Below are 26,935 nucleotides of genomic sequence, written 5' to 3'. Positions count from 1 at the left end.
GGGCTTGCTCCTGGTGCTCGAGCGCGACCCGGCGGCTCCGTCTCCTCTGCTGCGTGGCTGTCACCCAGGGGAAGAAGGAAGGCTCTTTTTCAGAGACCTTGTGACTTTCTTGGCTGCACGGCTTGGGGTTAGGCAGTGTGCCGGAGGTAGGGTTGTTTTCCTGCAGAATAGGGCTCGGGTGATTTTAGTTCTTATTCTCTGTTGCGATCGTCCCGCGGGAGCTCCCCGGGCTCCCCGCGCTGCATCGCCTCTGCCACAGCCCCATGGGGCTGGGGGTGAGAACGTGTCTGGGGAGCAGCTCTAAAATCCAGGCAAGAAATCTATCTTAAAAAGAAGAGCCGAGTGAATGATGTGCATATCTGCTGGTTCGAAACCAACCTCCCGAGCTTCCAGAGCTCGAGGTGGGTAGGACCCAATGCGACTCGGGATTTTTACCTTGAGCTCTCCAAACCCTCGTGTTTCCATCAGCAGGGGTCCCCACGGATAATCCTCCAGCTTCCTCCTTGCGCTCTTTTCCATTTTCCTGGCAAAAGCATAAACGGTTTCCTTTGGCTTTCCTGCCTTCTGTTTTGTTTGCTGTGAAATTTGGGGTTGAGCAGCAGCCGGAGTGGCGCAGGGTGCCGTCGGATCGGGCACACACTCGCTCTGGCCGCCCGCCCGAGCTTCCCATCGATTTATTGACCGCCTGCAGCCGCCTCAGAGGGCAGGATTTGGCCCAGGGGCCCAGGTGGCAGCGAGATGGGTCATCTGTGCCAGTCCTCGCCCGCTCGTGTCCCCCAGCCCAGCTGCAGGCAGGGTTCCCCCAGGCGAGGGGCGGCCGGAGCGGAGCTGCCCAGAGCGCTCCCTCGCAGCTGTGTTTTTCTGCCTTTCCTCTATCGGATCGTGGGAGCGTTGGCCGGGAGTCAGGGGATCGATAGATGGTTAAGGTGATAAGTGGCTTTGCTAAAAAACAATTTTGCAGGGGGAGTTTGCAGGGAGGAGAGCGCAGAGGCTCTGCAGCCGCACCCCAGAGACTGGGGCAGGAGCTGTCCCCGTCCCCGTCCCCATCCCCGACCCCGTTCCTATCCCCATCCCCACATGCAGCTCTCCTGCCCCAGCCAGACCCCACTGTGCCACTTTCCTCCTCCTCGTCAAAGTCCCAAATGGTCGAGCCTGAGGAATACGGTTCATTTTGGGTGCTAGACAGTGAGTTTGGGAAAATCAGCAGTGAATGTGCCGGAGGCCGCTACGCAATTAAACGGTTAAACGAGCAGCGCTCACTCAGTGGATAACTCACAGCCAGGCTCGGAGCCGGTGGCCCTGGTGGCATTAGGGTGGCAGCATTGACATGGGTGGGACTGGTGGGACAGCACAGCGTGGGGACACCAGTGCTGCCTCCAGGCATCCCTGGTCCCATGTCCCCATCCCTGGTCCCACGTCACCGTCCCTGGTCCCACGTCACCATCCCTGGTCCCATGTCCCCATCCCTGGTCCCACGTCACCATCCCTGGTCCCATGTCCCCGTCCCTGGTCCCACGTCACCGTCCCTGGTCCCACGTCACCTTCCCATCTTTGACCCCCAGCAGCCACTACATGGGTTTGTCAGGGCAGATGGAGGTGATGACATTGGAGATCTTCCTTTCTAACTAAATTTTGCAAATCTTTTTGCTCCGTGGGCATGTCGGTGCCACCTCCCCTGGACGTGGTGGCGATGGCAGGGCTGGGTCCCTGCGTCCTCGCTCCAGCGGCTCTGCTGGGAGCCCCGGCAGCACCCGGCTGCTGCTCTGGGTTCGTACAGGTGGGATGTCTCAGCGCTTCCAAAAAATGGCATGTTTTTATTTTTTTATTAAACTTTTGGGATTTTCGTTTCAAATTCTGTTTTCTTGGCTTTCGCATTTGTTTTTGTGCCATTCCTCTTTACTGCAGTGCTCCGTTGCGCACCAGCAGCTACAACGCCCCGCGGCCGCGTTGCAAACTCTAGCTAGAACCACCTTATTATTTTATTTTTTTTAATCATAGGGGGAGGCCATTTGTGGATGCTGATTGATTGAAACATCTTATCTCCCGTAGTCAAAGTGTCTCCGGTTGGCGCTGTAATGAAATAGTTTGACGCTTTGACACAAGTGTCAAACACTTTTCCGACAGCACAAACAGCAGAGGCTTTGATCGAGGTGTCAAACCGTTTCCATTACCACAAGCAGCCACCCCTTTGATCTGGGGAAGGAGATAAGGGGTTTCAATCAGGACTAAGTAGCAGCTGCTCTTAACGATTTTAAAAATAAGAAAATATGCAATAATTGAATAGTTAAGCTATTATGTCATGTTATAAAGTAGTCCTCGTGCCGTGGAGCGAAATAATGTAGGCGTAATACTAATGGCAGGAACGATAAACATGAGCTGCTAAACTAAAAAAAATAATGATAAAAAAAGAATGTTTTCTTCTGGGAGGTGTTCAGAATTGGTTTTCCCAGTATTTCAAGCGAGGACATCTTCAGAAATGCCTTTTTCTGGAGGAAATGAATCCTGTTTTTCACGGCTGTGGCATTCTCGGTGAAAGAAGACGCGCAGCGTGGGGGGAGCCGCGGGAGGTGCCGGGGCTGCGTGGGGCCATTTCTTTCCCAATTTGAGTAAAAATGGATCAAATTCCTCCCTGGTGTAGCTACGTTGGCATTAGGCAGGCTGGCGGCAGGTGAATTTGGGCCGAGTGTGTCCAACTAAAAGCCACAGCACCTGTCTGAGCGCCAGCTTCATAAGCAAACGCTCCATGAGCAGCTGAAGAGAATTTACGTGACACACCAAAATTAGCAGGTTACGGCAAATAATCAGGTTTCTGCACCTCCTCCTCTTCCCCCTCCTCTGCATGGACGTTGTCTCTCTATGTTGGTCTTCTCGCTTTGGAAATTGTGCTGTTAGTGGCTGTTTTAGAAAGATTTTCCCTGCAGACGTCTGCCCCCCAGGTGTCCCAGCAGCGGGGCGCGGGACGTGCCGTGGGGAGCACCATGTCCCCTGTCCCAGTCCCTGTCCCCCCATGGGATGCAGGGGATGTTGAGCCCCCTGCCGCAAGTACTGCACTGGGAGATGATGGGGCCTGGGGCTTGATCTCAGCCAGGACACGCGGCTGCTTCTCACGGCAAATTGCAGCGGCGGCGCCGGTCGAGGAATGCAAAATCCGACCAGCTCGAAAGGCAGCGCGTGGGAGATGGTATCTGTCGGCAGAGCAAGTCACCGAATTTAATACAAGGAGGCTCTGAGAGCTGCACGGGCTGCATCAGAGCGCGGCAAGCCTGCGCTGGAGATTAAACCTCACATTTCATTTTTACACACTGCGCTTAATCCAATAATGATCCCGCGTTACAAACGGCAATAATATCTTTCAGCATAGTTAATCAGAATAGACTTAATGCTGTCACTATTTATTAACCTTTGTTGAAAAGCAAGAAGTTTCCGTACTAATCTGTGATTGTTGCTCTTGTCAGGCTCCATCAAGTGCAAACCAGCTTTGGCATTCGTTGCGGCGGGGGGGACTCGGCGCCGAGCGAGACGCGAAGCCCTCGTCCCTGGGATGGTGGGGACACCGGGGGGGGGGGGAGCTCCCAAAATCCACCCTCGGGGGTCTCTTCCCACATCCCACTGCCGGTTCCTTGTTGGCAGGGCTGAGGGCACACACGGAGGGGTTTCGCCATCCCGTATTCTCCCGCTTGCCTCCCGTCGCAGCGTCCAGCCTGTGCTGGAAGCGGCTTGTAGGAGCACCTGGAATTAATGAGGCAGCTTGGTGCTGGGCAGAAATCGATGCTTCCTGCATTAATTGCGCTGTGTTCCAGCTTTGTCTTCTTATTCTGAGTTATGTAGTTACAGCCAGAGATGTCTCTCTTCGGCGGCAGCCCTCGGTCCTGGGGGTCCTGCTCTCTGTGCCTGCCCTGCCGCGGGACCGGTGGCACGGTGCGGCAGAGGGGAGCACGTTTTGACCATGTTTCTGCCCAATTTGCAACTGCTTTTTGCTGCCCTCGTGGTGGGCGAGGTGCCTGCCCCAGAGGATCCTGGCAAGGAGAGCGGGGAGGACCCACAGGAGCCGTGGCCTCGTGGCGAGCACAGGGGGACGCGGCTCGGGTGGCTGGGTGGGACATCGCCCTCTTGTCCCTTCTCCCTTGTAGAACAGGGAACCAAAAAGGTCAACACAAATAAACCCCAAAACGCCCACTTTCTCCCCAGTTTCATCATCCCGCATCCCCAGGAACTTGTGCACATCGCGCCCACGGGATGTAGTTGGTGGCGTGTGTTGTGGGGGCATCAAGCTCTGTCCCCTGGGCGGGTGACGGACTCGCTGTGGTGGCTTTGGGTTGCAGAGGCACGGGCTTGGGGTCCTTTTGGAAGATTTATTTCAACCTCACCCCCTCCCACGGTCCTGGGGCTGGTGCCACCGGGCGCAGCGCTGCCGGTCCCAGCTGTGGTTTGTAGCTGGAGGTGGGCGGGAGGACAAGGCTCGGCCTCCGATGGAGACTGATATCTCCTTGCACGTGGGTTTGGGTTTGCACTTTTGACTTTTTAGCAGGATTATTTGGGATTTCTGTAGCAGAGCGTTCACGTGGATCAAGAGCACGCCTCCCAGCCCCTCAAGGCTGTGGTCCCACTCCTTCAGCAGAGCGCGTGTTGCCACCGCCTCTTATTTTCAGGCTAGCACCAAGTGTGTTTTGCTCTTTGCTTGGTCACTTGAACAGGTGCAGCTATTTCACATGCAGACACAGGAATCCCGCTTTGCTAACATCATTGAAGCCTAAACATGGTATTTATATTTTTAGCAAATTGTTCTTTATGGTATTGATTTACATGTAATGTAGTCCTTGCATGAATAACTACCATAAATCTGGGAGCATTTATCATCCAAAGGAGCTGCAAACTCAGTCAAATTCTTTATTTGTTAGACACGATTATGGAGCTTGAACTGCAAGGTAGAGAATAAAATGGGAACCATATTTTCTGTAAACAGCTCGGAGTTTCTTGCAGCAAGCTGATTGATGCGTGGTAAGAGGTAAGGGTTAAGATAATTTGGCGAAATGAAAAAGTATGGAATAAATTACAATAAATGGAATCTTTGATCTGGACTGTCGATATCAGCGATGGTGCATGAGTGGGTATTTTCTTCCTAGCCAGAGAAATTAACTTTTGAACTTAATGGCTACAATCTTTTTCTCCTGACTTTCATCCTTTGTGCTGACGGGCAGCGGGGACAGGCGGTTATTTGTTACCCTATTGATAGCCGAGCGCAGGAGAGCCAGGCTTTGTGTGCCCGGGGCTTACAGAAACTACTTCCAGTCTTGTTCAGGTTTTGTGAAGCAGTGGTCATAAAAAATAGAAGGAAAAAAAAAAAAATCCCAACCCCTCGTCCCCGTTGAGCCTGGGCTGCGTGGAGGTCTGGAGCGTTTCTGCTTCTAAATTTAGCCATTTAGGAGACTATGGGCTATCCGCTTGGGACTTTTAAAAAGGCTTTCACAATAACTCGTGAGAGCCGGATGCCTTTAGTCCTTAACTTTAATTTAAAATAAAGAAATCTCTTCAACCTGCCCCGTTCCCCTCCCCCTGCCCCATTATTCAGCCTGAGGCGCTTTGCCGCTTGCTTGCGGAGCGAAGATGCGCTAAGCTCTTGTAATTTCTTAGGAAGATAATTATTTATTTTTTAATAGAAGGAAAATCAAGTCAACGCTCGAGAGCGTACGCAGCAGTTTACCGCCATAGGAGGAATTAATCAGTCTATAAAGTTCAAAATGTACAAAGAGGGAAAAAAAAACACCCCGACTGATCAAACACGAGGCTCTTCTCTGAGATGCAAAGATAAAAGCCTTTTCCTCCGCACGCTTCCCTGCTATTGGCAGCCAGTGGGGTCAAGATATTTTTTTTTTGTTATGGAAAGCCAGAGATAATTAATGTTGTTGAAAGAGGACTCTGGGTTCGGCGTCTGGCAGGCGAGCCCCCGAGTCTGGGATCTGGCAAAGCCGCGGCGAGCGGAGGGAAAGTTCCCCGCAGAGGGAGCTGCCGATGTAACGGAGCAATAAATAATAAGGGGAGATAAAAAAAGGCCCTTTGGAAAGCGCCGTGGAGCTGCTGCTGCTCCAGGATGGGGCTCGGGCCACGGGGTCCCCCCTGTGCCACATCTCCATGGGTCCCGTGGGACCAAATTCCTCCGTGTCCTGGCACCGGGAGGTACCCGAGGAGGCTCCACGGCCCCGTTTGCCACATGCTTGATCTCTCCCGGCTCCTGCAGCTCGTTTGGATGTGTCCTGTTAGGGCGCTTGTGCTAAATCTGCCCTGATAATCGATAGATGTATGGTCACCCAAGCCGTTTATGCATCTCTTCTATCAAAGCCGTGACAACGAGAGATCAAGACGTGAGCGGGCAGGCTCATACATCGAACGCTATTTAAAAAGCAGGATGAATTAATTACCGCCATTAATGACCGGGGATAGACTTCAGGAGGCTGCAGCCAACGTCTGGGAGCCTCGAGCGGGGAGAAAACCGCGTTGGGGAGCCTTCGCCAAGCCTGGTCCCTGAGCATCCCACGGGCACGCCGCCGAGACGTGCCCTCCGCGCGGGGCTGGGTTTGCCCCATCCGGCCGCTTCCTCAGCTCCCGCTAATTAGCATTATTTTTTAATTGCTTGGGGGCGTTGCTGTCCTTTCCCAGCCCCCGTTGGAGGATGCGGCGGAGCTCACGGCCCCGTGTCCGTGCCGGTTATTTGTTATGCAGCAGCACCAGAGCTGCTCTCAGACAGGGCTTGTCAGCTGTAAAAGACACTGGCAGATTTTATTAGTTGACAGAAGGGTTTTTTTTTTTTTTTTCCTCGTGAAAATATTAAAAAGTCATTTTAGTTTAGAAACCTAATTTTAATTTAGTTAGGTTTTAATTTAATTTAGGTTTTAAATTCATTTTCCGGCAGAACTCAATTTTTCAAGTGTAATTTGATGCCGTCAGTGGCCATAATGTTTAATGCCCTACCTATAAATTGCGGGGATGGCTCTGAGATGATTTACAGGATCCGGGCTGATGGGGCCGCTGAATGAGGCCGTCCCTGGTCCCGCACGTTGCCCGACATGGGAGAGGACAGGAGGAAGGGGATTTATCGCGGCGACTGCTGCCGTTACTGCCAGGAAGATGGGAGAATTATCGAAGGGATTGAATTATCAGAAAGCAGCACTTGTAGTTACCTGGATCTCCTGCAGCCGGAGGGGATTTGTGTTTTGTTTTTTTTTTTTTCCCCCATTTTTCAAATGAGGAGAGGCCCCCGTGAAACGCAGCGGAGTCGCACAAAACGCCATCCCCATTTAATCCATCCGTCTAAGCGTTCCGTCTAATTACGGTACGAGGGAAGTCTTCAGAGCATGTATCGAACATTATAAATGGGGATAAGATGATTCTGGTAATGGCTTAATGAAACAGGTGAGGTAGTTTGGTCTGTCTGCCCGCGTCCCTGGGCCGCAGCCAGATTGATTTGGCAGGGAGCAGCCCCCCGGGTGCTCGTGTTGTTACACATCGGAGCGCGTGTCCATTAGGAGCCTTTGATTTTCCTCCTGCTTTTGGCTTCCGAGTAGCAGCCACTGGCTCATTTCATTAGCTGCAGGGCACGCCGCACCCCTGAAGTTCTTGCAAGGTGGAATTTGTTTATTTTGGGGGGGAAAGAAATGGCCGCTCGCGACCTCAGACCCACGGCAGGCTGAACCAGGTGGGGAAGGGCTGCGGAGAGCGATGGGCAGCGGGAAGATGGTGGGGACCTCAGCATCCCATAATGGCTGAGGTGTGCAGGGACCTCCTGGTCCCTCTGGTCGCACCCTGCCCCAGCAGGGCCACGCAGAGCAGGGTGCCCAGCACCATGTCCCAGCAGCACTGGGGGATCTCCAGGGAGGAGAACCCACAACCCCTGGGCAGCCGGTCCCAATGCATCCATTTCCACCTCCGTCCTTGGGGGTCCCCAAACCCCAGCGGGATGTGGTTCAAAATGATCCAGCTTGGGGGGTGGCTTGGGCTGGTCCCTCCCGAGCTGCATTTTTCCCTAAATCCGTGATTCTCTTCTCACGTGGAGCAGGATGCCCGCAGCGGCTCCGAGCGGCCTGGTGGCATTTTGAGCCTGGCTCCCGCGGAGCTGAGGTGCCCGGCATCCCCTCTCCCTCCAAACCATTTGACGCCTTTGGTCAATTTTAACCCAATTACCGCAGGCGTATGCATTGCAGAGAGATTAACTTCTGCAAACTTCCACCAACATCGGCCTCGGGCTGCCAGAGCAAGAGATCTGAGGCTCTCATCCTCCAGGGAGATCGAGGGGCGCGAGCACAGGCGTGCTACGAGACACTGGCGAATCCACAGCTGCCACTGCTATCTCCAGGCTGAGTTTGGGCTCCCGCGGGGTCTGGATGCCAAGAAGGCCCTGGCAGAGAGGGGCGGCCGTGGCGGCGCCGAGGGTGAGGTCCCTGTGCCCCGCCGGGGTGCCCGTCCCCGCCGGCGAGATGCCACCGCGTCCCCCAGGTTGTCACGGCTACTGACGCATGGGACCCCGGGGAGCGGGCTGGGAATTAATGGCAGCCCCGGATAAAGGATTCCTGTCTCGGCCGGGTTGATGGATTACATTGATGTGCCATTTGTCATACTGTAATTGTTCTGGCAAATGTAATACCCACTAGTATAAACATTGTGCTGCTTTGCTAATAAAACCGAAAATAGGAAGAGAAAGGATGATGCAGTGCTGTGTGCGCTCAAAGAGACGCCGCCCCCTCGCCGCGCCGCCGCGGCGCTCTTCCTCCCCTCCTGCCCTCCTCCTCCTCCTCCTCCTCCTCCTCCTCATCCCATCGGGATGCTGGTGGGCAGGGGGACGGGTCAGGGCCCCCTCCTGCCACCCCCGGGTCCCGCCCTGGCTCGGGATTCTCGGGTCCTTGTCCCCAAAGGCACAGCTCGGGCTGACGGCAGCCGTGCCCGTGCTTGGGATGAGGCTGATGGAGCAGAGCCCCGAAACCCCGACCCATCTGGGTCTTCTCCCTTCTCGCTTGGATCATAAGGAAAACCCAAAACCGAGGGAGAAGGAGGAACGGGAACCCCCCCAGCACCTCTGCGAGGCCCCCGCAAAGCCTGGGCTGCTTCAGAGGCATCGCAGTTCCTACGATTGCATCTCCAAATGTTTTTAAAGTTTATGCTTGACCTGATTCATAGAAAAAAAAAAGATAAACACCCTTTCTGTGTTTGCAGTCATATGTAATTTTTATCTCTTGACCTTTAAACGTAAGCAGCAGTAAAATGAAGAACTATGGCAGTCATTTAACACCCTGCCTGTACTAACTGGTTTCTGCCTGTGAGCCGTGGTTTTAAATTGGCTAATGCAGAATACTTGCAGAGCTAATAATAATTCAGATTACTCCTGTCAGCTATTCCGGTTTCATGGGTAATTTAGTAGTTGAATAAATTTTTAAAAAAATTCATTCGTTCCCATGCACTGTTATGAATCAGTAGATGGTTTACCATTGGCAGCAGTAACTGTAAGAAGATTTAAATTGCTACTGAAAAGGATTTGAGTGAAGGTAATGTTTTATAATGTTCTAAGCCATATGCACTACTTTCAGGCCTCATCAGTTTTACATTGATTCCTAGTGAAGTGTTTAATTGCATCATGAATGCAATATAATTCAGTTCTTTTTGCTAATATGGTATATATCTCAAAGTGATATACAGCACTGACAGTGAAGACTCAGGATTTTCTTAGGGTTTTCGAGCACGCGGGGTGCGCGCGGCTGCGGGCGCTGCACCTCGGCGCCTGGCTGGGAGCTCTTTGCTCCGGGAAACTTCCCGGCTCCGGCACGGGTTTGTGTGCTGGAGTTCACCAGGATGTGTGCATGGGCACCAGCAGGCAGGTGCTGCGCACACACACACGTGTACGACGTGCCCGTCGCACACCGGGACTGCTGACCGACACCTAACAACCCTTGTGGTGCCACAACTCTTTTATTTGTGCGGGGTTTTCTTGCAGGGTTTTCTTTCCTGCAATCTTTGCGACTTTATTAGCAAACCGAGGGCTGCCCTGTCCTAATTCCTAGGTGATGCAGGGGTTTTGCCGTGCGGAAAATTCAGCTTCAGGTGAATTTCAGCCCGCGGATGCTTTTCCCTCCGCCTGGCGGTGCGTCTGCAGCCCTTTTGGGGCACACAGCTGGGATGTTATCTCACAGGGGAGCTGCTGCAAGCTCCAAGCCACCTCCTCGGTAATTCAGCTTTGCTTGCTGCTCCAAGCCCAGCTCAGTTCGATGCAAAAGGGAAAAGCTCCTCGGAGCCCATGGGGACCTCTGGGGCGCTTGGTGCAATTCAGCCCGGGTCCCCGTCCCACGGCGCGGTGCCAGCTCGGAGCTGGGGCGAGGGGCTGGGTGGTCTGTGGGGTGGCTGAGGGCGGCGGATGGGTGGTGAGGGCAGGATCCGGCCCCACACTCGGAGCCTTCCCACCAGCAGCTCCTCCTTAACCCCAGTACTCCCCTCTGAAAGCCTCTGGGGCAGGGCTGCGCTCCCGTCGCGGAGCCTAATGCGATGCCAAAGTCACCGACGCGATTACGCTTATATATCATATTAGAGGAAATGAATACTAATTCAATACAAACTACTAATTCAGTAGAACAGAAAATTGCCGAGAGAATAGAAAATTGCTGAGCGCGCCGAACCTCGGCATCGCTCGAAGGAAACGCTTTGGCTGCTCCTCCCGTTTCGGGAGCTATTTTCGGTGCTGCCGGTGACACACTTGGCCGGGGCGGCGCAGGGCGCACCGGTGCCAGGATGGGACCAGCTCCAGCCCTGGAGTCCCCGCGGAGTCCCCAGCCCCTCGTCTGCCCCTTCCTTCCTTGGGGAAAATCCTCTTGCCCTTTGCTTTCAAGCCCAGGGCTCGCAGCAAGGGGCTGGGAGACTTGAGGTGGGACCTGCACCCTCAGATGCGGCGTCCGGGGCTGTTTTTGGGAATATCGGTCATGTGCCGTGTTCAGAGCGAGCCGTAACTGGGACTCGTGTGGTTTCTGCACTGAAATGCTAGGGGAGTCTTATTGTATTAGCAATTTCCCATCAGATCCTGTCATATTAGTATTGTATTGTATTAGTATTTGTTTTCACTAATGTGATGTGAAAGTTGCTAATATGATAAGACTCCTGCATTGTATTAGCGAAAACAAATATTAATATGATAGGATGGAAAATAGCTAATAAGAAAGTAAGTTGCTAATCCGACGTGATGGATCTCCGGCAGGAGCTGCCTGCTGCTCTCCTGTACTTTTCCAGGAGCGCCCTGAGCCCGGCTCGGAGGGAGCGGGGAAGGAGCTCGGCCGCACGGGGACGGGGTCGCTCCCGCGGGGACGAGGGCATGGCTGCAGCCAGCGTTGGGGCAAACACGAATTTACGGGGCCAAGAGGCCACGGTGCGCCCGTACCGGCTCCTGCCAGGTTTTCAAGAGCGTGTCCGACTCTGACGCTACGTAACAAACCCTTTCCTAATTACTTTTTTTTTTTTTCCAGCCACCTGAGCAAAATATCAATTTCCGACATCAAGAGGCAGGGTAGGTGAGCCAGAGCTAAACGCAAATAAACATTAAACAATTATTGGAATTTGGGTTCGTTTTAAAAAACCAGCGGGGTTGAAGGAACGAGCCACCTATTAGCTGGGAAAAGCAATGGGGCTTTTTAACAACATGCTGTTTCTTGGCGGAGGCTGGGATTTGGGCTGCGCGCGCGGTGGCAGCCCTGGATGTTATTGATTAAAGATGATGGAGCAGCAGCGCAATTATATCCCCGTTTGTGCTCACTGCGGTGGCACCGCCGGCCTCCCGTTTGTCTGTTTGGTTGCTTGGCTGCCCCGGGTTTCTCCTCCTCCGGTCTCATCCCGGTCAGGATGCTCGGGGTGGGGACGGGGACTTGGCTCGGTCTTGGTGCCAGCCTTCAGTTTCTGGGGGTGGAGATGTTTTTAATTGCTTTTTTTTATTGTGTGTAACGGTGGTTCCAGAAGTGCCTCTCCCTGGTGGCTGGATTGATGCAGATAACAGGGGAGCATTCCGGGAGGACGCGAGCAGCCCGTGCCGTGTCCCCGCTCCGAGACCGCAACATTTCCCCCGGCTGGCACGGATCCGGCCCCATGGTTCCCCAGGCAAAAACGTGGGGAATTGGGGCTTTTAGACCATTTCCAGAAAATTCTGAGCAGGCACCAGGGGGATGGCGCAGAGGTAGCGGGGCCGGGCTGTGCCGCGCGGCGCCGCGCGCAGGAGCGAGCGGATAGCTCGCGGGGAGCGTGCATCTCGGAATCAGTCTATAATGCAATCAATTCTGTATATCCCTAGTGAAACAGCAACATTTATTTAACGTCTTTTATAGAGCAGCTGAGTTTTATCACAAATCACATTCCATTTCTATTCATCAGGGACCCCTTGAAGGCTAAAATGCACTTACTTTCCTCCGAGGAAGTTTACCAATTCTTCAATAAAGACCCATTTGCCTCCGTATGTAAAATTGACACATTTATTGAATATTAAACATTTGTTGGGTTGTCGTGCGCTTCTTTCGACTTTATCTGCTGCCCTTAAAAGTCATTAGGGGAAGGATACATCAAAGTTGCAATAAAGGCTTGTTTATGGACGGGAAGGAGAGATGCTCCACGTCTCCGCGGAGGCTGGTTTATCCCATTCGTGTGGAAATCGCCGAGGTTTGGGCGTTTTGGATGTCAGTGGTAACGCTGGGTGCTCGGAGCAGCCTGTCTGTCCTTGGCAGACACTTGGCATCGCGTGTCTCTGATTGCTCTAAAGGACTTTTTGTGTATAAAAGCTGTTCCTGGCCGCGTGAAGGTCGGGGTTGTGCCGCGGTGCAAGGCAGGCCGTTCTCCACCGGAGTCACTCCAGCTCATTAGCAGGAGGTCCAATAAAACAAGTTTTTCTTTTATCACTGTTACTAAGTGCCGTTGTAAATCAATTAAAATGTATTCTAGTAATTCTGTTTTTTTTCCCTGCCCACTCCGGGCTCTTGTTTAAGGAAACACGGAGCCATTAGTAGGATCCCGTGTACATCCATGCGCCTGCTGGAGGCGGGAGGGGATCGACCCGTTGCGCTCTGGCACGGAGCACACAGTGGTGATATGCGGGAGCACGCCACTCCCCGTGGTCCTCCGCGAAGCCACCGAGTCTGCTGGGGGAGCTGGGGGAAGGCACGTGGGTCTGGAAGGGTCTCCTCCTCCTGGAAACACCGAGGTTGTTGCCGATGGGGATCCCGGTGGCCACGGTTTTGCGTTGCTGAGGATGGAGCTGCGTCCGTCCAGCACAGTCCTGGAGGTGTTTGGGGGTAATATTGACCCAAGGAGGTGCGAGAGGGATGAAAAATGAAGAATGCTCATTAAATTATGGTGTGGGGAAGCCAGCAGCAGCCTCACCCCCAGCTTGTGCCGGGATGGGGCCGAACTGTTGCCTCTTGTTGTTTTGTTAACATGGGAAACTACAAATGGAAATAAGGAGCATTACGGTTGAGATTTGGGGTTGCTGGCTTGTTGTTAAGGACCTAATGGTGTCTCTCACACGCCTCGGGGTGCAGTTCTGCAGGACAGGTCTGATTTCTGAAATACGGGTTCCCCACGTTGCCACGATCACAGCTCAGTTTCCAGGTGCTGGGTTATAAAGCCAGGCTGGGAAATTAGGCTTTCAGAGCTGAGCCACCCCAAATTGCCCCCAGAGGAAGAGCAAAGGGGTGTGTGGAGGGCCCGGGCACCCCCAGCCTCCCCTCCAGCCCCTCCGTGCAGCGGACGGGTAGGTGACGCCAGCCAATTTTAGGGCCCCCTGTCCGCGTTAATTTATAAAGCAAGCTGGCCTAATAAATGTCACCTAAATAGAGCTCCAGGAATCGTAGCTCATCTTGAGTGCACAATAAACATAATATACGGCTGCCTCTCCGAGCAGGCACCCGGCACCACGGCCGCCTGGCCGGGCGGCTCGGCTCGGCGACGATTTTCCACCCGCCTTTATTTTTCCTCCTCCGCCTTTACGAGAAGCGCTTGGAAAATGCTGGCGTGATGGGAAAATGCCGGCGTGACGGGCTCCTCCTTCCCTGCCCGTGGGAAAGGCACTCGGGGTGCCCTGCAGCTGGCGTGGGCATTGCAAACGAAAGCCATCGATGGCAGAGGGGACGTCAGGGTGGTGGGAGAGGGTTTTGCCCCGCGTTGGGTGGATGTGGGCAGGGGATGGGTTTTGGGGCAATGCGTGGGCACCGTGCCCTGACGAGTGCCTGGCACCTCGGGGTGCCCCTGGTGGGAGCGATCCGAGGAGGAAACGCCAGAAAATGGCTCTTCGTAAGAAAATAACCTTCCCGGTGCACCGGGAGGCTCTGCTTTATGGGTGAGGGAAAGTGCTTAAAATGCTTAGAGGGAATAAACAGCTTTTAATGAAGTTACATTGCCACATAATGGGTATCATAAAATTGCCTTCATAGTACAGGGTCCCAGGATGGCTTTTATTATTGACTGAGCTGGAATCCTGTCTGTAAAGCTCCAGCAGCTGCGGAGAGGCGAATGCAAAGTCTTCTTAAATTACCTGATTGAAATAACTGGCAAATATTCTGCTTTGCTGCTTTGCGGAAGGCAAAGCTGCCTTTGGGGTGGTCTGTCAGACCTGGTTTGCAGATCCTGAAGAACACAGGAGTTTCATTGCAGCAAAACAGATGTTCATCTTGTTTCTCTATCGGCTGTTTGATGAGAAATTTATTGCTCTTCTGCTGGGCTGGAGCTCCTCTGCTGCGGAGTCTATTAGCCAGCCCGGGAGCTGGCGGGAAGCCAGGCGAGCAGTGTTTTGATGAAACCCATGAAAGCCCCGGTTCGAAGGCGCCAGTAATAATGCATCGGCTAGACTCTTCTGATTGGGCAATTGATTGCTCTGATTTGATTTATTGATCAATACCCTCAAATTTGGCGTCTGAGAAGCTGAACTAATCTTTAACTGCTGCGAACATCTCTGCCTGGTGGAGAATTAGAGCTGATAAGGAATGTATGAAAGGAATCTGAGCTTATCTTAATCACACAGTGCCCCGGCGCTGCCTGTGCTGAGAGGGAGTAGATGTGTGCAGAACACAATCACCAGGCAGAACAGAGCAGATCTATAAATTGATGGAATTCAAAGCCTCCAGCATCGATTACCATTATAACAAACAGTGGCGCACTGAATGTCTGATTATTTTTAGACAAAGATTCTGTGCTCTCAGCAGCAATTTTGCTGATGCTGTCACTGTGTCAGATGTCTGTTGTTGATTGCAATTAGATGCAATACAAAAAAAAAAAATTTAAAACTATCTCTGCCTATAGTTTTATTTCCACTTATTAAATCTCCTCCTTTGTTTGCCTCCTCCTAATGTCTGCAGCTGGATGAAATATTGCATTACCAGAAGAGATCTCTTATATTCAGTTGGGTATAATCACTTTACAGATCATTGGATTATATCTGATATGCTTCAGATAATCCTGGGGAAATGTGGGACATTTACTCTGCCTTGTTTAAATGCGCCCTGCTTTAGGCTTTTGACTACAAATCTGCATAACATTGGGGCGTTGCAAACAGCTCCGCAAACCTCCGAATGATCTAATTCTATTAAAACACCGATCGATTCCCCATGACGTCGTTCATCCTCCCGGGCGGTGCCGGAGGTCCGGCGTGGATCCCCGGTTCTTGTCGCGTTTTGGAGCCATTTGTGGGGGGCTCCTGGGCCAGAAAGGTGAGGCTGTCCGTGGGGCACCCCACTGATGACCCGTGGCCACATTTTGGGACCCATCGGCGCAGATGTGGCTTGCAAGGGATGTCTTTGCCTCGTGCTGAGTCCCCTGGCTTTGTCCTGCAGGGTGCTGGGCTGTCCCCGGGGCTCTGCGCCTGCAGGGAGGCGGAGCAGGATTTCGGGGGGGGGGGGTTCATGGCTTTATCTCATCCCATCAGGGCTCAGGGGACCCCGGCACAGAGCCTGGCCGTGGCCCTGGCCTGACCCCGGCGAGCAGGAGGTCTCCTCTTGAACCTGACCCCACCTCGCGCAGCCACGTGCGGCTCCCGGGCTCGCTGGAGAAATGCAGCGCGGCGGAGGAGTTATGCGCTGCTGGCAGCTGGTGTTTTCTTTCTTTGGGAAATCTAATATATTGATTAGCTTTCTTCAGAACAGCATCAATAAAGCGTATAATGGCATGGCTGGTGCCTGCGGCGTCTCCTCCCCTGGTCCGAGTCCCCCTGGAGCCGGGAAGCCTCCGGCGGCGGACCCTGGCCGCTGCTCGCGTGGCTCCGCGGCCCCTTCCTGGCAGCGAAGCTCTGCCCGGCAGGCGTGCTCGGCTGGGCACCCTGCTCCTCAGCCTTCCTCCTCCTCCTCCTCCTCCTCCTTCTCCTCCTGCACTGCTGGGGGTGCTCAGCCCAACCCAGAGCTCTGGGCTCCGGCTGCGCCATGGGGCACGGTCCCGCTGCGCTCCTGCCGTCCCCGGACAGCCGGTGTCACCGAGCTGCTGTTACACGTGGTGGTGGCACCGGTGGTGGCAGATATCACAGGGGTCTTGTCCCCGGTGGGGTACGGCCTCTGGGTGCAGCTTGTCCCCAGGGATTGGACTTGGATCCCCAAGTCACAGGGACTGCTGCTCCGGGCCGTCCGTCACCGCCGGTGAGACGGAAGGAGATCCATTTTCCATTAGCGTCTAAGAGAGTTTAGAGGGGTTTTATTGTTGTTTTTGTGGTTTGGTTTCTTTTTTTTTTTAAAGCTGATTGATTGCGATAATGAATGGATCCCAGAAATAGTCCGGAGCGGCGGCGTGGGGCCGGTGGCTGGATTTAAAGTCCTCGTTGGCGCTGAACCCTCTTAACTATTTCTGTCAGGCTGGAACAGCTTTCATCTGTAAAATATGCAGGGGGGAAAGCAGGATCTTATTTAGCACCCTCCTAAGCACCGGGCTGACCTCAGATGCCAGTGTCTTTAGGAACGGATGTCTTGCACTTGTCAGGAGCCGCGTTATATACTGCTGGTTTATTTATTTCTCCTTGGTTCGCTGGACAGCGAATCCTTCCCAGGAACGCGGCCCGAGCCACCACGCCGCGCTTGTCAAGATGCATCACGCTCCAAGACAGCCCGGTCCCAGCCCGATCAATCTCGAGGCTGCTTCTGCTTTGCTTTCCGACTCCCTCAGTTTGCTTTTCCAGGCTCTTTTTGGGACCGTGGGTCCGACCGGCGGGGTATTTGGGGTGTGCTGGGGGACGCCTCCGGGAGCCCAGCGGGGATGGAGGTGGCCGGGCTGCACTGCGCCGCTGCGCTCCCTCGCTATTGACTCGCTTCGGAGAGAGATTTTGGGGGAAAATTGACAGCTGATGACTATGGGAAGATGTTTTCAAAAGGAGAAACAATTTACAATAATTAGAAATTTATAAAATGTCTTTAAACATGGTGGTAATAGGGATAAGAAAACACTTGCTGCAATGTAATCAGTTATTAGCAGCTGATCATTTATCTGGATGGATAGTTGCTGCTGGTACACGAGACACGTAATAAAAGGACTCTTGATTAACTAATTTGAATATCTTTTGAGAACAAATTCCGAGTTCTCTTTTTTCTCCATTGTAACGGATCCGTACATCTGCGAGATAAACACTGAATGAATATGGAAATGAATATGCTGCTGGAAGTGGAGCCCTCGAACGTCGCCGGCACGGCCGCCCCTGTCCGGCTGCGGGTGGGGACGGAGGTGGCAGCGGGGGCTCGTGGGGACGCCGCGGGGACGGGGCAGGATCCGGCTCCCCACCGGCCCCCATTGCCATACATCCCACCCCAACGTCCTTCCTTGTCTGCCGGGAGGGGAACGGGGTGGCAAAATACCCATCCGGGGGAGCTGCCCACCAGCAGCCACCAGTACAACCCTCTGGATAGCCGCCCTGGATAGATGCGGTTGTTTTTTTTTTAGCACGGCCTTTTCGTGTCTCCCCGGGAATGGAAACCTACCGCGCATCCCCAATCTCTGCCCTTTCCGAGATCCCGTTACGGCTGTTCTGATAACGCGCTGAGAAGCCCGATCCCGTTTCGGACAGCCACATCTGGCGGCGGGGCTCGCCCATTTCTCCTTTTCGCCAGCCCATTTCTCCTTCGGGCTCCATCCCTGCCCCTGCCCTGGGGACGTGGCTCTGGCTCCGGCCCCGGCAGGTGCCTGGCACAGCTCGGTGATGCTCGGAGCTGCCGGCACCTCTCCTCCCCGCCCTGCGTGCGCCGCAGCGAGGAGCCGAGCCCGCCTGGCTCGAGCTGCAGTTTACAGGTGATTAAACCCCAGCTCGGTGAGGATTCGAGCATTAATATTGACGCTAAAGTTTTTTTATAAAATGTAGGTAGATGGAGAAAGAGCTATCGATTCCGACAGGCCTTGTATTTTTTTTCCTTTCTCCCGCTTTATTGTCACGGGGAAGGGGTGATGTAGCAGCGAGCGTGAGATGAGGACGTGGGGAGAGGAGGCTGCGGGCACGGGGTGCGCCGGGGCCGTGCGCGCTCCCCGGCGGAGCCGCAATCAAGCCCGCGCGGCCGCCCCGCGATGCTGGCCCCAATTGAGCCGTGCTCGGCGCAGATAATTAAGGCATGATTGGCGGCCCCTCCCTAGGCAGCAGGGATGCACAGGGAGGCTTTTTCGGCTCACTCGGCTCCCACCGGCGCTCCCCGGCCCCCCGCAGCCCCGGCCCGCTCGTAAAAGCTGGCTCTGCAGCCCGAGCTCCTGCGCCGCACCGAAAGGCCGTTAAAAAGATGCTGACGGCCGTTTTTCACTCCCTGCTTCTCTGTATACACACAGGACCCGGTTTTATCTGCTTTCTCTCCAATATTTTTTTATATAACAGTGAAATATTTATATTGTCCAATAAAAGGCGGTAAGCTCGCAATCTCTCACGGATTCATTTGAGACCGGGAGCTTCATTGTATGAATTTTACACCCGGCAGTGACCCCTGATAATTGACTCCATACATCTTTAGCATCACGGATTTACATAATACGTAGGGGATGATGGATGGCTCGGGTAACCCCGCCTGCCTGGCAGCACGGCTCCTCCTGCCCGCATCGCATCGCACCGCGGCGCGGCCGGGCGGGATTTTGGTGATGCTGAGCAGCGGTGGCTTCAGCCCCTGCAGTGCTTTGGCTTTGTGCCCACCTTGGTGGGAGCACAGTCATCGTGCTCCTGGGATTTTGGTGGGGGATATGAGGCTGGAGGAAGCTTCGGGTGATGCTTGAGCTTGATCTCGGAGTGAGCGAGCCCCATGCCGGCTGCGGGTCCTGGCGGCTCCGTTTCCATCCTGCACCGTGCTGGGTTCTGGAGCGGGTCGGTCCATGCCCCGCGAGGGCAACCAGGAGGCTCTGCATTGTCTGAGCCTGATGCACCATTCCTTGATGAGCTGATGCACGTGGGAGGGCTGGCACGAGGAATGGGATTTGTGGAACAACATCCTGCCAGAAGGGTGCTCTGGCCCCATGGAGATGGACTGGGAGGGGACGGTTCTCCGGTAACATCCCCCCCTTCCCATAGCTTCTTATCCAGAGGGATCCGAACCTTGATCCGTGTACCTGGTGGCTGTGATCTCAAGCAAAACCAGCACCCTTCTCGTCCCAGCCCATGCATCCCTGCCCGCTGCTTCCCACCTTAGCAGTGCTCCAAGCCCAGTTTGCCCCAAAACGCTCCCTTTTTGGGTGCATCCAGGCAGGGCTGCTCAGGGCAGGCGAGCCCACGGTGGGCGCGTGGCCCGCATCACCCCCTGCCACCCGATTTATCAAAAAGCAGTTAATGGCACACCCCCCCACACACCCCCCGCTCCCATTTTACGCTTTCCGTCTCTTCCCGCAGACTGCAGGGCAGTAATTAGAGGCTGGCTAATGAGGTTCTCGTGGCAGGGCCGTATGCTCTCACCGGGTCTGCCCGTCAGACAAAGGCCCCTCTGCTCCGCCACGCTTCATGGCAGCGATGTTTTACGGGTGCTCTCGACACGAGCTGGAGGACGGCGGGGTGTCGGGACGAGGTGGGGACCCGGTGGCCCGGCGGTGGCTGTCCCGTGTCACCCTCGGCGGTGGCACCGTGCGGCGCCGGAGCCGGGGCCGCGATTTACGGCGACAGCACCGAGGGTCAGTTGACTTCATATCAGCCCCGTCATTTTGTTTCAAATCCTGCCGAAATTAAAAAGCCGTATATATCCTGAAAATCTTATTTATGAACACTTAAGTGTAAGTAAGTCACAGTTGGACTGCTTCCCTCCCCGCTGATGTATGTAAGCTGGCAGCAGAGTGGACTCCGAATCAAATCTGGCAATACAATATGCTGTACTTGACTATTTTGACACTAGGAGTGTGATGTTTTTTTACAGTTACTGATGAGCTTATGTCACTGCTCCTTTTGGAAAAGAAAGGAGGAGGGTGGGCTGGGGGAGAGGAGAATATTGATTAACCAGCTCCTGATTATCTCAGCCACCCTCTCGCCTTTGCTTTGCTTTGGCGTCGCATACATAGTTTCTTCAATTATTCATATAAACCCCCCTGTCAATACTGCCAACACGCCTCGGCTGCACGGCAGAGAGCGAGATCATTCCGGGGGAATTACAGTTGTGCAATCTTAAAAACAAATGCTCCTAAACCACCTTTTTTTTTTTTTTTACCTCCCTATTTCTTTTTTTTTTTTTCCCCCCCTCTTTTGTTTTTGTTTTGTTCCAGAAGGAGCTTAATTCTGTTGCTTCCGAGCTGGCAGCGCAGCGGGAGGAAAGTGAACAGTCTCATAAACATTTAATTGAACTCAGCCGGGAATTTAAGAAAAATGTACCTGAGGTACAGTATATTTGCCGTTATAGAATTAACTCGGCAGGACGGCGTATTTCCCTCTGTTGAAACTAGATTTGGAGAAGCGTAGACGTAAGTGACTAACAAGAAAGGAAGCTAATTAGCCACAAAGACGAATCGCAGCCCCCGACCTCGGGCTCTTCTCGTTTCTCCCTCGTACGGGCGCTACTGGAGGCTGTGGGGGCCCCGGCGCGGGAGGATGCTCGGGGTCTCGAGGTGCTTATAAAAAGCGAGCGCTGAGCGCTCGGCGCTGAGATGCTGGCGCTGGGATCGCAGCCCAGATGGGGGGAGATGTGTTTTTTTGTTGCCTTTTTTTTTTTTTTTCTAAAAAATGGGAAAAAATAGAAGAGAGAGGATTAAAAAAAAAAAAAAAAAAAGAGCAACTCCAAAATAGATCTCTGCGGAGGCTGTTTGCTGAGCTTGGGGGGGTGGATTTTCTGCTTTGGACGTGGGATGGAGGAAAAGCAAGAGCATTGCAGGGGATGCTCGGGGGAGAGGCGGGCAGGGTCCCGCGCATCGTGCCTGGGGTTTCTCCACCCAGTGTGACCCCGGTGCCGGGATGCTCTGCGCCCACCCCGCTGCTCCGTGCCGGGAGCTTCCCCGCGGATTTCGGGTGTGGTGCCCGACCCCAAGAAGGGCAAGGAGGGCGAGGGAGGCTCGGCACCTCGGGGTGCCTCTCCTCCTCCTGGTTCCGTGGTGCTGTCTCGTCGGGGGCCGCTCGCTGCCTTTCTCTAATGTGCTTAGATGGAAACCCCCGGGGAGATGTCGGTACTCCGAGCTTGCCAGCAGCGACACATTAGGATCTGTCATCTGCTGAGCATTACCTTATTTTAAATCTGTCTCTTTGGAGCTACGTAACTGCATAAGAAAATATTAAAGTAAACAATAACTGGATTTACACAAATGCAGCTGATTTCCATATTTTTCATCACTTCATTTTATTACTCAGTTTACTGATATGCTCATTTATTTATAGGGCAATCCAGTATTGATTCATTCCAATGCACTATGCATAAACACATAAAAGAGAGTGATAACAATAGGAATACATTTTCAGTCTTTTAAATACTGCATTTTTTCCGATAGTCTTCATTAGATCCGCTACGCGAAGATGAGCTATGTCCTTCGGGGCGCCTCAGCCCGTCCTTCGGGGCGCCTCAGCCCGTCCCTCGCCCAAGTGCCTTCGGATTTATGGTGGCAGAGGTGAGACCAGGGTGCGATTCCCAGCTTGGTGCGCCTCCCTTCCTCCCCTCCGGGTGTTTTTCTGGGCAGGTTTTGGCGGAATTGATCCTGAAAGGTGGATTCTGCTCCCTTCAGTTCCATGTTTCTTTGCCAGGCAGGGCAGGATGGACACCAAATTCTCCTTCATCTCCCCACCCATCCCTTGGGCCCCAGCCTGTCCTCGCTGAGGGCAGGAGGGATTATTTCCTTTCCTAGCCCATGGGGATGGATTGTTGTCCCCCCGTCACACGGTGTGTCTGGGCTGATAACCCCAGATGGAGCCAGAGGCACCAAGAGGCCGATGCTCGCTCATCGCACGTGGTCCTCGCGTTGGCATCTCCATGCAGATGGAGGCATGAGCCCACCCCAGGAGCTGACATCCTGGGGCTTGGGGGCCTGGAGGCTTTTTTCCCCTTTTTTTTTCCCCTTTTTATTTTATTTATTTATTTATTTATTTTCAAACTGCGCTTCTCGGCGCGCTCCCCATGAATATTTACCAGGGAGAGCGGAGCGCTACATCATCTGAGTCATGGGAAGGAGCCCATAAAAACGCGGTGATGAATGGCAAGAGTTCCCCCTCTATTCCTTCTTGTAAATGGGAAGAAAAAAATCATTTTGAAATATTAACCTGCGTTGCGTTGGATGGGCTTTTTCTGCTGTTTCCCTCTGCCATTTCCGAACTCAGCTCATATACATTTAGGCTCCTGTACCCTTCCTATATGATTTCTTTCTCAAGGAAGGAGAAGTGGGGGCCAGGAGGGAGAGTGAAAGAAGGAATAAATTGTACCCGCGGAGAATAAAACAGGCTTTTGTTTTTCGTCCTGATTAGATAAAGGCCAGTTTATTTCTCTGGCGGAGAATCACAAAAAGCTGCCCGTGATGGCAGTTTAATGGCAACAGCTTGAAACGGACCAAGTTTGAATATCCTTGCAACGGAGAAAAGAGCAAAGCGAAAGCCCTGCTAATTACAAAAGTTGCTTTATGAAAGATAATTCAAAGCAATAATTTAGCAAACATAATCAAGTAGCGCAGATGGGGATTTTGATGAATAGTTTGCAACATGCAATTAGCAGCTCTTGCAGTTACATATCATTAACCCTCAGAGCACAAAAATTATTTTCTCATTATTAGATGAAAAGGTAAAATTAAGCTGACTAGACAGTAAAGGAACAAACTACAATTAATTACCTTCATTTATTACAGTCATTATTTTAAACTTTTTTTTTTTATTATTCTGATAGATAGATGAAAACATCTAAATTAAAAGTTTTGTTCTGCTAAATTGGAGGTGAAACTTCGCGGTGCCCGTGCGGGGGCACGCCGCTCTCCTGCGGGATGGACGCTCCATCCCCAGCCCAGGGTGGTTCGGGGTGAGTGGCACCAAAATCCATCTGGCTGTGAGCAGAAACCCTTGGATCACTGCATTTCTACCCCTATGCTGTGCATCCTGCCTTGCCTGAATGCCCAACGATGCTATTTTAACTCCCCTGGTCCCTCTCCTCCACCAACATGAACCTTGCAAGGGTGTGTTTTTTTTTTTTGCAGAGGCGGTTCCTTGCCCCCACCATGAGCCGCCCTGCAAGTTTTGCATATTTTTGCGAGAAAAATATTGCTTGTAAATACGGGAGAAAACCCATTCGGCCACATATTTCTTGCCCGAACTGCTTGGTATCAGCCTGCTCTACGGAGCCGCCTTCGGTTCGCTCTGCAGCCCCTCGCTTCGGCGCGTACGTTGGGAGCAGATGGTTTACAGTCGCCAACTGTCAGTAAACGCGCTGAAAAAATAAATTTGGGAAAAAAAAAATCTAAACTTGGCAGTGAAAAAAAAAAAACAACCATATATAAAATTATGTCAGTGAAAATGCAAAACATTTCTGAAATGTTTTCGCTCCTCGCTCCGTTGGGAGTAGAGGTTGGGACTCAGCTGGAGATGGCTCGGGGGCTCCGAGCAGCCGATTTGGCACCCCAGGGATGGCGATGGAGCTGCAGGAGATGAAGACCATGGGCAACGTCTCTCGATGAGGTTGCCCGGCCCCTCCAAACACACATGAGGATGGTCACACCATCCAGTGCACCCACGGCCAGCAGCAGCAAAGGCTGGCATGGGAAAAGGGGGGGAAATAATTCCATTGAGATTAGCGTCCTCTGAGTCCGCTCTCAGGAACTTTGCCAAAGCGTCACTGAACTTGTCAGGAAGTGGTACGACAAAATTAAGAACCAGCAGCAATTTTCTTTCATTCGGTATCCTATGCTTTATAAAGTAAATTATTAATGCATTTTTTTTCTCAGTTAAGCAGTTATTTGCAGCAGTCTCGGTATATTTCTCATTAGAAATAACATCATCTGAAGAACTTATATTGATTCCTTTTTTTTTTTTTTTTAATCTGCGAATCATGAACGTGAACAACATATTTATATGACGTTCCCCATAACTGGAATTCTCGGGCTTTATTTTTATATTATTGATCTTTTTGACGTGAATTGCTTTTCGGCCTTGTGAAAACGTTGTAAGCTTTCCGCCCTTGGAGAAATGGGCTGGAGCAGAGGGAACGATGGCTTGGGTGGGCACACGAGGGGTATGCGTGCGATGGGATCGAGGAGCCCGTCCGACGGCAGCTCCTTACCGCCTCCACCCATCCTCCCGCTCTTCCCATTTTCTCTTGACTTCTTTACCAATCAGCAAAAAAAAAAAAAAAGAAGAAAATAGCTTGAATGTATTTTTTCATCAGTTTTCTTCAATGTTTGGGGTCTCTGCCGCTGCTTTCTCCCCCGACAGCTGTTCCTCCTCGCTTAGAAAGAGCTCATTTGTGTTTTACTGCCACGAGTATTTAGATGGAAATAACCAACTACTTATCCCGCACTTGATCTCGGGGATGCGAGAATGAAGGCGCGCCGGTGCGCTGCAAGCCCCGCGCACGTGGGGAGGAGGCGCGCGGCTGGGCTGGGGAGTTTCGCCGTCGTGTCAGTCAATTATAATAATATTTCTGCTTCCAAATGTTTAAAAAGTTGGCTTCGTAAGGTATAATCATGGCACAGAGGCCAGCCTGACAATAGTAATTAATTAGGCTATTACGCATTCTCCAGTGATAATTGCTTTGCTGGAAAGTCACCAGCCATGAAAAAGAGCCGGCGCGGGAACGTCATCCATCAAGCGCCGCCGCTCCCGCGCCGCGCCTCACCTTGAGCCCGCGTGCTGCCGAGGGAAACGGGGGGAAAAGAGAGAAATTAATGAGAATCGATGCGTGATGCGGAGGCAGAGCTGTCCCAGCCTTGTGCAGGCTGCGGGGCTGAGCATCGCTCCCCTCGTCTCTTTTTTGGAGGGTGCCCTCCGCCTCTGGCATGGGAGGGCAGTTTGACCTCAATGTCTTCCCTGAAGGAGCAGAGATTTGGGGGCTTTTTCTGCAAAACCCAGCAGCTTGATTTGGGGGGCTCATGCCCCCAGGGCTGCTTTTTTGGGAGGGTTTCTTCAGGTCCATGTGATGATCATGGGCAGCTTCAGGATTACAGTGAGCTGTTCCCGAGTGGGACCCGGCACGTTGAGCATCTCCGGAGAGGTTCGGTCGTGCTGCTAAAATCCCCGCTGCCGCCTGGTATTTTGGGGAATTATCCCTATCTGTGAAAGGCCATGGAAAGTTCTACCAATCGTAGCTGACATTTCCTGAAGTTTAGTGGGACGCCGAAAGAGCAGAGCTGATGCCTGGCTCAAAATCCAGCAGCTGTGGTGGGCTCCTTGCTAGCGAATAACCCCAGTTATCTGAGCTGGAAGGTGCCAGCCCCATCCCAAACCCGGCCCATGGGATGGGAGGGCCCAGGAGGTGATGTGGGTTTTGTGCCCAAAAGCGTCATTTTGGGGCTGATGAAATGAATGCTGAGGTTATTGAGTGGCTGCAGCGCAAATTCAAGATTTCCCTGGAAACTGTCCAAACATTTCGCTTTGACGAAAGCGTTTTCAAGTGGTTTGGGCAGGTTTGGGGTCCCGAAACGATGTTTTGATTGGATGTTTGCCTCCGTGTGGTAGTTTTAGGGAGGAAACCAAACCTGAAATGAAACAAAACACTCTAATTCAGGGTGAGCAAAACCTCCAAGAGCAGCTGGGCCTTTTTGAACTCCTCATTCCTGCGGCTCCGTCCAAGCTGCTCGGCCCTCCGTGGGGATGCTGAGGCGGTGGCAGCGTGTCAGAGCTCCCCCTTCGCCAACGCTTTGTGTCTATAATGTGACTTCAGGAATAAAATCCCAGTGGGAACAGCCCGAGCTGGCCCATCTCAGCTTCCTGGCGGACCCCTCCATCCAGCGAGGTGAGCGCGATGCTCTCCCCTTGCCCTGCTCGACGTCTTCCCCCTGCTCTCCGCAGCTTTATTGTTATGATTTCAAGGCACCCGAAGCCAAGTATTGGAGTGGAATGCTGAAGCGAGCCCCCAGATTCCTCCTCTGCATCAAGCATGGTGATGGGAAAGTCAGTTTTGTGTGTGAGATGCTAAAAAAAGCCGACCTTATACAATTTTAACAACAGAAAAATGATCTTTGTGCTCCAGTGCTCCGCGAGCTTGGAAGGAGAAGGCAGCTTTGCTCAGGTGGCTGGTGAATTACAAATGAGCGGTTTGCTTTTGTTTTGAATGACAAGCAATTTAAATTCAGCCTGGTGTGGCACGCCGCAAGCTCGGCGAGCAAGAAGGGTGCAAAAAAAGATGCCCTCGGCCTTGGTTGTGGTCGGGAGCCACGTTTGGACTTTGGGGAATTTGGAGCCCCATCTCTGCTGGGGGTCACCTCCATCGTTGGCTCTTGAGGACAGCAGGGACATTGTGGCCGTGGAGATCTCCTGGTCCCACTGGGGCCGTGTCCTGTCCTCTGCTGGGCGGGCACAGAGCGGGGCGGGGGAAACTCGGCCAACAAAGAGCACCGGAGCCGGCAGGCAGCGGCG

The 26,935-nt window shown here is 53.0% G+C and overlaps 1 protein-coding gene across 2 annotated transcripts in view; it reads left to right on the top strand.

The window, feature by feature from the left end:
- CUX2 (cut like homeobox 2) overlaps window positions 1-26,935 on the top strand; it is a 59,977-nt gene that overhangs the window by 15,177 nt on the left and 17,865 nt on the right. The window lies entirely within an intron of this gene.

This window comes from Anser brachyrhynchus (genome assembly GCF_964034855.1).
Source record: "Anser brachyrhynchus genome assembly, chromosome: 17".
Classification (NCBI taxonomy): domain Eukaryota; kingdom Metazoa; phylum Chordata; class Aves; order Anseriformes; family Anatidae; genus Anser; species Anser brachyrhynchus.
This window is presented reverse-complemented; position numbering and strand designations above follow the sequence as displayed.